General features: G+C 33.8%; 2 long non-coding RNA genes across 2 annotated transcripts; both read right to left on the bottom strand.

Annotated features, from left to right (window-relative positions):
• Window positions 1–1,845: 1,845 nt before the first annotated feature.
• Window positions 1,846–5,857, bottom strand: LOC134265271 (uncharacterized). The gene is made up of 5 exons (XR_009991712.1): window positions 5,810–5,857; window positions 4,173–4,257; window positions 3,215–3,317; window positions 2,462–2,612; window positions 1,846–1,963 (listed from the first exon to the last, which is right to left on the bottom strand). It is a non-coding gene; the product is annotated as an uncharacterized LOC134265271 (long non-coding RNA).
• A 5,102-nt stretch (window positions 5,858–10,959) lies between these two features.
• Window positions 10,960–11,878, bottom strand: LOC134265269 (uncharacterized). The gene is made up of 2 exons (XR_009991710.1): window positions 11,512–11,878; window positions 10,960–11,391 (listed from the first exon to the last, which is right to left on the bottom strand). It is a non-coding gene; the product is annotated as an uncharacterized LOC134265269 (long non-coding RNA).
• Window positions 11,879–12,526: the final 648 nt, after the last annotated feature.

A 12,526-nucleotide genomic window follows, 5' to 3' on the forward strand; every position in this document is an offset into this window, starting at 1 on the left:
ACAACTGCGGTTAAGCAAGGAAAATCATAAAAAGAAGCTGGCTTATTCATCGATGCTTTGGTGAATCATGTGCCATGCAATCTGTTGGTTGATACCGGGGCAACCTTGACAATTTTAGCCGATAGACTATGCAATGAAATAGAAAGTAAAGGAGATTGTAGACTAGAGCCTGTAAATCAAAGTATTCTAGGTGCAGATGGAACACCCCTAAAGTTTAAAGGAAGAGCGAAATTTTCACTCCGACTTGGTGATAATGAATTTGAATGCCATGCTGTTATAGCAAATATCATAGATGATGGTATTCTCGGTTTAGACTTCTTGAACTCAAGCAAATGTTTGGTGGACATTTCACAAACAAAATTGTATGTCCAGGGTGTAGAGCATAAGTTGCAGTTACAAGGGCACATTGGTTGTTTCCGTGTAAGTCTTAAAGAAACAATATCTATTACCCCTAGAAGTGAAGTGGTGTATTCTGGCCATTTGATAACACCACCGGGTATGGTGGTACCAGGGCCGTTGATGATAGAAACGAACACTAAATTCCAGATTTGTTGAAAAGCCTTGGTAGCCAGATGTCTTGTCAGCTAAAATGCCAATATGGCTTTGCGATTGATGAATACCACTGACCAGAGTCAAACTGTATTTAAGAACACAGTAGTAGGTATTACATCACCAGTATCTAGTGTTTTTGAGAACCAAAGAGAAGGAGTAGTGAATTCTGTGAAACCTGGAAATAATGAGGAAACCATCCCAGAACATTTAAAAGAATTATATGATGTTGCAGTCAAGGGTTTAACAAATGGACAAGCAGAAGGAGTTAAAAGAACTTCATTAAGGTAGCAAAAGATATTCTCAAAATCTAAGAATGATTTTGGCAGAACCTCATTAACAAAGCCTCAAATAAACACTGAAAATGCTAGACCGACTAAACAACCACCAAGAAGATTACCACGTCACGCTGTAGAGTTCGTAGATGAAGAAGTAGAGAACATGATCGACAGAGGGATAGTAGAACGTTCCTCAAGCCCTTGGGCCGCAGGAGTAGTCCTCCTAGAAAAGAAAGATGGCACAAAACGTTTTTGTGTTGATTACCGTTCCCTCAATAGTAAAACGGTAACACTGGGTGAAAAAATTGGTTTCCCATCATGGGAAACTTTATGGAAACCACATGGAAACCTCAAGTTTACATCATGTTTCCCAGTGGTTTCCGTAGCGGATGCTAGGTTATTCCGCCAAGTTTCCGTGACACGGAAACCCCCTACGCTCCGATTCCATAAGGTATCCCGAAACACGGAAACCTCTGTAAACCTGAAGTTTCCCGAACATCCATGTAGTTTCCCGTAATGGGAAACCTGAAGATTCCACTGGTTTAGGTTTCCTTGTACGGGAAACTACATGGAAGCTCGGGAAACCTCACGATTCCTAAAGTTTCCTCGACTCAGGAAACCATATGGAATATGAGCGTAGTGGTTTCCGTGGAATGGAAACTTGATGGAATCTTAAGGTTTTCTTTTATGGGAAACTACATGGAAGCTCGTGAAACCTTATGATTCCTGAAGTTTCCTTGACTCAGGAAACTATATGGAACTTGTGTAGCACTTTCTGTGTGGCGGAAACTTGGTGGAATTATCTGGAGTCCTATTCCTGGTGGAAATTACTGGGAAACTTCAAGATTCCCTAACTTTTCTAAAGGAAGCAATGTAAAATAATGCGTATTCTTTTAAAAATCTATCAAAAAATTTATTACATGTAAAAGAAAAAAGCATTACCATTTTATATGTTTAATAATTCATTTGATGTACAAAAACTGTAACTGAATTTTTCAATGATATCAAAATATTAAATAAACTCATATATCTTAGATAAACAATGGAACAGTCTTTCACATTTAAGTCCATTTATAAGGGTCATTAAGTACTTCTTTCAACATCAGTTTCCTGGTTTTCTTCACATCACCTATGATCTGCAATATTCATACAAAATTATTATATGATGTCAGAATTATAATGCTTGAATATAACTTAGAAATTTGAAAGATCAGTCAATGTCCTTTTAATTAATATACCAATATCAATAATTACTTTCCATGACCATGATACATATGATTTCAGCATTTAATGTATATCTTTAATATTTAATGCTTTATGATACGTGAAAAAAAAATAACATAATATAAATAATGTTTTCAGCCTGATTATGTCATTGAGAATATATTACTACATGTATCTCATACTAAGAACCCTGCTTTAAGTTTGATTAGTTTGAGAGAAAACATACCCTTTATAATAACAAAAATATTAGGGAGAGATTTTTTTTTAAATTTTGATATTCGACCTAGAAATTGGTTGAAGATCATTGCAGACCCTCCACCCCATTGCACAAAAGCTAGATTACACCAGGGGAGAAATCTACTCTGGACTATGATTTTAAATAAAGATATACAGTAGATTTTGATACTGACCTTTGACCTAGAAAATTAGTCCAAGGTCACTCTTCATCCTCTATCCACAGGCTCTCTGTAGTTTAAGTTTGAGAGAGAAATATGCACAGAACAAGTGATATCAGATGGAGTGATGGGTAGACACTGTCTTAGGGCATCCACAGAACAGGACCTAAAAATAATGCAATATATATGTATTACAGTTTATATACACATGTACTTGTATGTTAATGATTTATCATATGCTGCATTGGACACAGATGATTTTATCATGGTTTAAGTATACATGTATCTTATGAGTAGTTTTATACCGGTATTGCATGTACGCTCAGTTTATTTAAGAAATAAATAACAAGTTTATAAACTTCAATGGGAGAGATACCACAAATGTATATACATGTATAAACAAGTAATTTAATTTTTTTTTTCATATATTGACCAACATTATTTACATCCATTCATCATGTTCATGAATTGGCTGATCAAAATTCAGTCAGTTTTAGATCTATATGATATACCATAAAGGACTTTCACATTTACAAAAGTTATTCCCCTTCGCAGGCTCGATCTGGGGTCAACCGGCTTAAGACGCTGTTTTCCCTCTTTAACCGTATCAACGTTGAGGGACAATATCTTAGAAATAAAATCTGTATGAACATATTCATTATGATTTTCATGTTGCCCCCATACTCTGGCAATACAGACACAGATCGTAATTGTCCAATATTTTTGAAGATTGAAAATATATTAACAAGTAACTTACTTGTAACTTACTAAGGACAAAGTGGGAAAAATGAGCGATACGCCGACAATTGGAGAAAACTCTTAGGAATGTGAAATTCGTCTATTGGTGATGACAATTCCTGTTTTAATGTCACTGAAAAATTAAGACATTAAAAATTTAAGCCCTGATTGTCATACACGCATGCTGTTTTTTCATCCATATAACCTTTTAGTATCATAAAATTTACCAAAATTTAATACTTCAAATAATTTGATTGAATATCTATAAAATAAAGGAAACTCTAAAAACTTAGTGACTTGCAGAAATTATTCCTTGGAGAGAAAAAAATCTATCATATTTCATATAAATATGTGCATAATGAGCCTTTTTTATGCATTTAGAACATATGGTATGTGCCTCATTTCCCCAAGAAATTTTCAAAGACAATGGACTATCTGTAAGCAGAAATCATTGCTGTTTACTTACATTGGAAAAATTTATGAAAATAATTAATTTCCTATTTTTTTATTTTAAATAATGCTAAAAATAATTTAATCTATTAAAAATAATCTAACTGACTGTAAAATAACATTTTTCATAATCTCAATCTATGGACAGATCACTCTAACTTCATAAAACTACCTGATATTATTTTAGAGCTTCCTTTAAGTAATCAAAATACTGACCAGCAAGAAATCAGTTAATAAGCATTTCCTTTTTTCATTCAAATTTTTGGAGAGATCTCAGAGTTTTTTCCTGTTCAATCCAGGTTCAAGACGACAAAGTTTTATTGAAGTGTATGTATTAGAGAACTGATTGTATGTCAATCATTATAGCAATACACACATAACATGGAGGGGGCAAATTGTTTCAGCCCTAGCTTTTACATAAAACTTCTTGAAGCTCACAGGTGATATACCACAGTTCAGTATTTAAATAAAATTTAGAATCTTTTTTTTTCCAGACAATTGTCATATACATACTAATCATGAATGAATTACAACTTACCAAATGACCACATCCTGAATCATCATACATTTTCTATGATTTTATCTCACTGGTTTTCTTTTAACGTCACACAGTTTTCTTCTCTCTGAAATGATAAATTATGTCCAGGTACTATTGCATTCTAATTTAAACTAATTATGTAATAGCATTAGCAACAACCGGGATGGAAGAAAAAATAACCAGAGGTCTCTGTCGAGACTGTAGCTCTACTGGTTTGTACTTATCAAAAACTGATGCACAGAATTATGTATCTTAGTATAGTCTACTTGTGTGCCAAGTTATATTAAAATCGGACTAAAATTTAAGGAGGAGTAGTGTTTGCAGACAGACATACGGACGCCGGACGCATTACTATCGCATAAGCTCTTCTGGTCTCTGACCAGTAGAGCTAAAAACAAGATGCACTTGTGAAACACAGCAACAAAGTTCGAAAATGCAATTTTTTTTAGCATACAGGTCACAGTCAAGATCACATAATCATTGTCCTTGTTGCCGTTTGAAAGCACTTTATTAGTGGAGTATGCATACTAAATATGAAGCCACTATCTCGTATAGTTCTAAAGTTATGGTGAAGGTTTAAGTTGACAACAGACACTCAGACAGACACACAAATATACAGTTATGGCAAAAGTTTGAACATTATAACTTGGTATACACACAGCCACTTCGAGGTAACAAGGGTAAAATTCACAGCACAGCGGGACTGCATTTTGACTTCGAGGGATCAAGGGTTTCGAGAGATCAGGAGTTCGAGAAATCAAGAGCAAATCTGCTTAATAGTTATATAGTGGAAAAAATCGGGACCGGAGACTCACTTCAAGCGATCAAGAACTTCCGAGAAATTGAAGTTCAAGCCATCAAGAGTTACCTGTGTAAACAGATATAAGAAGCATGTTATTATTTGCAATTTTGACCTAATGACAGCTAAATCTGTTCAGTAAGACAATACCATGTACATGTATGTAAGTAAGTATTATTGTGCATGATTATTTACTTATTTTCTTGATCTTCTCAACTTGAAGTGTTCTGTATTTTATTACCAAGTTTGTAATAAACATAATGAAACATACCCTTTTCCACATCACATCCTGTATCAGACCTTCGACCAATATCAGCCCTAGGGCCTCTGTCCCTCTGGCTGATATTGGTGTCTCGGGCTAGGATGTGATATGGAAAAGAGTATGTATTATTCGCTATACATTGACCTACTCAGGTCAATAATTGTGAAAAAACTGATAATTCAAGCTGATGATTTATTTGCATTTCTTGACATACTATCAATATTAATTCACTATTAGGCTTTTCTTTTTTTACATCTTCATCTCAACAGGTTAGACATTACAAAAAAAAATCTTTTGAGCAGTAAACTATTTCAGTATTGAATAAACAATATAACAAACCTAATCTCTTCAGCAAAGTGGACAGGCTTTCACCTACATTCACTTTTTATGTATATTTTTCCTCCATATCATCGTCATGCATATGATTAAGGGTTACGCTATTCGCTACAATCTATTCCAACTGTTCTGATGAGGATATCCTTCATGAATAATCGGATAAGCTGAGATTGAAGACACTTTTTGTAAAAATATCGATGCTTTTATCAAAGTTTTGAACCAAAAATATTTAATTTATACCTTGCCATAAGTCGTAAGTTCCAAAAAACAAGAGTTGACTATCCGAAAAGTCTGAATTCAAGGTATCACACCGGTAATTATTTTCACTATATAATTCTATATAGAATAAAAAATCGTTAAAAATCGGGTATTTGTTTACATGAAAAAATATTTAGCAGGAGGTGTTAAACATTACCTGTCACATTAGCTGACACCAAAAAACAGGGTACCCAAACGGCATTTTCGGACTTTTTCCATCTGCAAACACGGCTACCCTCAAATCCACGTGTTTTCACTGTGTTTATAAACACCTCGAGTGCACTACAGGAAGTAGCCTCCTATGCCATGAAAAAAATAGTTCCTGTCAAAAACCTTTATTTATTCACAAAGTACATAAAATTTACTAGGCACAGGTACCAAAGTTGTAAAAATGGCATGGAAGAAAATAGAAAAACGTCTCAAAAGGAAAGAAAAAATATTTTATATATATGGACCTACATTTGACTAAGTTCATTTTGATTGGTCAATTACCGGTGTGATACCTTGAAAACACATGTATTCAAACCGGATGTTCTACAGTCTGAATTTAACTACAAAACCATGCTCGGTGTAACTATTATCATCCGGATAATTTGAGCGGGGTTAAAAATATTTATTTTCTTTAATTCCGAAAAGTATTCATTTATATATAGAGAGAGAACATACATATGGAGCATACATTTTAATAAACATGATAAAAGGCGAAACGTTGCCATTTTATAACATACAGCATGCACATGCACGGTGCCTTTGGGGCCTCCATAATCTAAGTTATGCTATATCACTGTCTCAAATCTCTCTCTCTCTCTCTCTCTCTCTCTCTCTCTCTCTCTCTCTCTCTCTCTCTCTCTCTCTCTCTGCAATATATACACTTAACAATTTAAAACTTAGGTATCCAACTTTTCAAAATGGCGTCAGAACAAAAGTTGCCTCCGATAGTGAAGATTTGTTGCCAAATATTACAACAGTATTTTTTTTACTATTTACCGTAAAAAGTTAACAAAAATATACGTACAGTAATCCTTCATCGTTGGCCATTGCATTTATCACAGTCTTAAAGACACTGGGTGGTGAAACCATCTTAACTTTTCACATTTAGCAGCTGCTTACACCTTCTTCTTCGTCCTTCTCGATCCTCCAAAAATGGCGCTTCGGGAAATTGACCAATGAAATAAAGCGCCTACAGAGCGATGCAGGATGGGAAATATAAACTGTTTACATTCACTATGATTAAGTGTGATTATGAGATCTTATACTGAGTATTAGAATTTAATTAAGTTTTCCCCTTTTCATGGAATAAAAAGAGGGGCTCCTAAATATTTTTGCCGATATGATGTATAGGCCTAGTATATTTAGAAAAAAGCAGTTAAGGTAATTGTCCATACCACGTGAAATAACGCTATATGACGTTATTCTCGTCAGTGACGTTATTACGTCAAACGCACCCGACGCTTATTCTATCAAAAATGCCTGACGTCGATTTCACTTACAGTGAAAAGAAAGGTACATAAATTTCCAAATAAAAGGCATAAAAAATACGATGTTCAGTTATTTCCGGGATGCATGATCGAAGGAGAGTTTAAATTTAGATGATTTGTCAAACCGAAAGTACAACAAAGATGGCATGGGGACTGTCTCGAGTACAAGATAACTAAAAGACTTCGACAATCGGGTCGTTTTTTGTCTCTGTAAGTTGAAGAAATACAGAGTAACAAATAAAGGGTTCTCTTGTCGAAAGTCATTATCGTTTGCTTCTATGTTTGTACATAGACGATAAGACCTAGTACATATAAACCAAAATTTCGAACCACGGCTCAAGTATTCAGGTACTTTACTACTTTGCTTCAATGTTGCGATTTTTTAATGTCGTTTTTTCTCTTTTCAATTGTTTGAATTGAAATATTGTCCTCGAAAATCGTCCTATGGGGAATGACTCAGGATTTGAAAAAAAAAAAATATGGAAAACTTTTTTTACAATGTATATATAAGTATATCATAGATAAAACAGTTACTGCACAAATATAAATGTTCTGTTATTGGTATATCCTTGCACTGAAGCATTAAATAATTCTTGATAAAAAAACAGAATATTTCATTTAAGTAGGAAAGGACATTGATGCATTTAAAAACAAATTCTTTATTACACACATATGCTGAAAATTTTGAAAATTTTGTTGTAAAGCTAGTGCACAATAATATTTAGTTACCATTTGTAGTGCTGTGGGTAGTGTATTGGTGCACCTGTCATTAGACAGGTGTCCTTGGTTTGATTCTTTTGTAAGTTGAAAAAATGCAGAGTAACAAATAAATGGTTCTCTTGTCGAAAGTCATTATCGTTTGCTTATTTAAGGAACACTGTCTTATTTTTCGAATTCATGAAGTGATCAATGGATTGGCTTGTGTGATAATTTGCATAAACGCCGAAAGGCGTTTATGCATAAAATTATCACACAAGCCAATCCATTGATCATCTTCATGAATTCGAAAAATCTGACAGTTATTCCTTATATTTACATGCTTTGATTCCGCCAATCCACGGGCTCCAAGCCTGCTTCTCTCTAGGTGTTGTCCCGCCCTGCACGTGGTTTTTTTTGGAACCGCGCCAAAACATTCATGAGGAAATAAATTACATTTACAATTGGTAATTTTATCACAGACAAAGACATTGGAAATGTAAATATATGCTTGTACATAGTACATACACGTATAACCATTTTTGAACCTTTTGGGCCTCTTGTTATAGTAATTTTTCTAAAGCCAATTTCCAAATTGATGATAAAATTACAAATGTGTCATCTACGGTATATACAATATGTATAAGATAATAAATGAGAAAAACATATGCCGAACAGACCCATCAATATCGGATGGGGAGGGGGGAAGGGTGTATTTCTGTCTTCAAGCACCCGTGAATAGTATACTGATAGATTAGATATCAGTAGCTAATAAGATGATGTGGATCCGTAATGCACCATGGTGTACTATTTACTATTCTAGATCATAATTTTATGTAAAACTGTAATAATGGTGGTTGGACTTAAACCCACAAATCTCATTCCACAATATGACAGTAACAAAAAAGGAAATACATGTACATGTTAATATAAGATGATAAATAGGAATGCCTATGAGGTCATAGTGGGTGATATAAAAAGGAATAAGGAAAAGGATAAAATTATCAGACAAATTGATAATTCAACTTTGTTTAAATTGTTAAGCCGAGTCCTTACAATGTTATAATTATATAATTAGGTTGTTCGTGCATGGTTTAATCATGCATTAATCATTAAAAACAAAGATAACCAGTTTCAATTTAGATTTCATGGATTTATGTCAAGATTGTGTATTGGACCAGCATGCAAAACTCATATCAAACCATTTTCCCCCAAATAAATGAGGAATCCTTCCCAAACTTATGAGTTAGGATTTTATGCTGTGTCATGTAGCATGATAAAAATTCATTTTTTTATTTGGTTAGAAAACAATTTTGAACAAGTGTAATTGAACTGCCTTAACTCTAGTACAAGTCAAATTGAACCATCTTGGATGTCCTGATTATTTTTTTTTAGGCACAGAGCAACAGAAAGAGTTTTTTTAAAGACTAGACATGTTCATAATGCATGTTCAATTTCTCAGCTACTTTTAATATACAATTATATATACAAATTAAATATTCAGTACTTATAATGATGTTCATCTGCTCAGACAATTACAGGTTCGAGAATCTGTGTCAATACTCATGAAACAAATGCTCACTGGATCCATATCAAAATATCACTTCAACATTGAAAATTCTATTTACTCAGGGAGTCTTTGGCTTTTAAAGCATCATACCGGTGACTTTTCATACCAATTTTACATAGATCAGTTTTTCCAAGGAGGGGTCCAAGGTCACTTTTAGTACAATTCATTGTTATCTTCGGACTTTCAGTAAGGTGTGGTATTCTCGATATATAATTAGCCTCTAAAATTTACACAGCTTTCATTCATTGTTGAAATATATGTGGCTGGGATAGAAATTCAGGCAAATGTCAAGAAGTGTAACTAATTTCAAATAACAGGATTACATATATATGAGAAAGAAGTAAGGGATTAAGTTGTCTCATCATTGTCAACAACGATTTAAAGTCCCTGATGTTATTAATTTCTTAACCAATTAAAATCTATTCGCCATTTGAAAGACACTAGTGCTGAGAATACCACGTCTTACTGAAAGTTCAAGGATGACACAGAATTGTACTGCTTGGTTTAGTATGTACATTTAATAACTCTGCAATGTCCAGGGGAACACACACACTCACCCCTAGATCCACCATGAAAATTTCAATCAAGAAGCATCATATAGAAATTATACTATGGAAACGAGAAAAAAAAATTATAAGTGCTGAAATAAATTATTGTGTAAGAGTGATTTTGACAGGTTGGTCTGAGTACATCAAACAAATAATCTTTTTATTTGACTTACTTAACCCTTTTAATTATGAACTCTTTCAGATAATTCATTTTATAACCTTTTCATGCTTATATTGATTTTAAAGATACATAAACACTTAACCACATACTTATCTATAGAATAAATGTTACATTTCTTTCTCTTTTTCAATAATTTTCTAGTCTTGATTCACATTTTCGAAGCTTGTGTCACACATCTTACAATATATGAAAGTAAGGGTTTGTCTAAGCATGTTGAGTGAGTTTAGACAGATGGGCATATAAGATTACTCAAACATGTCACTGTAGAATGTGTTCATAATTTACTAATTAAATGACATAGTTTTAGTAATGATGCTCTCAATGCAATTCTAGTCATCATGCAACTATGGAGCTTGGTGTTTAGAATTTATTAAACGAATTTGAGTTATATGCGGAAAACATCGATCAGACATTACAAAGTGGAAACACTGAACATATTTATCTCCGCTTACATATATTTTTTCTATTTATACATGGATAAAAACATGATAAACAACGTTGCACCTTACTTGGACAGACCCGAGCTTTTCCTGTGCATGCCAAGAAATCTCGTCCGGTTTACGCACTGTGGAAGTCAATAAAAGTGTAATTGATGCAAATCACCCATATTCCCCAAACGCTAGCAAGACAATTAACGGCAGCAGATTTCGATTTTGGGGGGGGGGGGGATCATAGGTTTTCAGCTTTCTTAGTTAAAGAAAATAAACTTGATATATTCCACCATTTATTTCTATCAGTGATATTTTTACATTAAAATGAAAATATTAACATAGCCAATCAGGTTGCGTCACACGGGTAATTGTTTTGACTGTAAATTTCCATATAGAATAAAAAGTCTTTAAAAAAAAAATTGGTAGTTGTTTACTTGAAAAAATATCTAGCAGGAGGTGTTAAACATTACCTGTCACACTAGCTGACACACTCTCACACACAAAACGGTACCTACACGGCATTTTCTGACTTTTTCTATCTGTAAACAGGGCTACCCTCAAATCCACGTGTTTTCAATGTGTCTATAAACATTCCGAGTGTACCGCAGGAAGTAGCCTCCTATTCCCGGGAAAAAAATAGTTCCTGTCGAAAACCTTTATCTGTTCAAAAAGTACATAAAATTTAATAGGCACAGGTACCAAAGTTGTAAAAATGGCTTGGAAGAGAATAGAAAAACGTCTCAAAAGAAAGGAAAATCAATTTTAAATGTATGGACCTACATTTGACTAAGTTCATTTTGATTGGTTAATTACCGGTGTGATACCTCTACCCATTTAGTACTCCTCTCCCCTCTTGTTTAACCAGGAAATGATGTCAACTTCCGGGAATCTGGTACCCCTTTTTCCCATAATTCGACGCGCGCTACTTCCAAAACTACCATGTTCATCGTACCCGACGTTAATTTATGCTCAGGAAAAAAAAACTATATGGAATTACGTAAAAAATTGAAAGACAGCTTATTTCTACTGACGAATTAGTTTACTATAATTAATAATTTTGTTTTTCTTTAACTTACTTTTTTTCTTACAGTATTTGATAAATATGACCCCCCCCCCCCCCAAAAAAAAACAACAAAAAGAAAAGAAAAAAAAAAGAAGGGGTACAAAGGCTTCCAAATAATTAGTTTTGTACCTATGTTTTAAACCCAGTAAAACTTAAGATCCCTCCCTCAAAACTGCTGACATTAATTGCCTCGCCAACATCTCTCTGGGGAGTTTCACAGATTAACGTTAATTCGGCTTTTACTGAGTTCGCTCTCCGGACAGACTGCTAAGGTTTTCTTGGCATGGTAAAAGATCTCAACCCCCCTTTTCTGTTAGTTTGAATTCCATTTCTAATGCATCAAATTCTTTTGATATAATATATTTAGGCATAAAATGACTTATACCGGTAATAATTTTGATTTAATGGACCGGGCGAAATGACTGAAATCTGCAGAACACCATAATATACAGATAAAAGTAACACTCTCAAATATTTTTTATGCAAAAATAATTAAATTTAAATATTTGAAAAAAATCCTTAAACGAGCAAAATTCAAATCACGACAAGGTCAAAAATATTATATGTATCTCACACAACTTTTCTGGCTGATTTTCTGACGGTAAAAGATCTCAACCCCCCTTTTCTGTTAGTTTGAATTCCATTTCTAATGCATCAAATTCTTTTGATATAATATATTTAGGCATAAAATGACTTATACCGGTAATAATTTTGATTTAATGGACCGGGCGA

Source organism: Saccostrea cucullata, unplaced genomic scaffold, assembly GCF_032062105.1.
Source record: "Saccostrea cucullata isolate Sc308-1 unplaced genomic scaffold, CSIRO_AGI_Scuc_v1 ctg1200, whole genome shotgun sequence".
Lineage (NCBI taxonomy): Eukaryota > Metazoa > Mollusca > Bivalvia > Ostreida > Ostreidae > Saccostrea > Saccostrea cuccullata.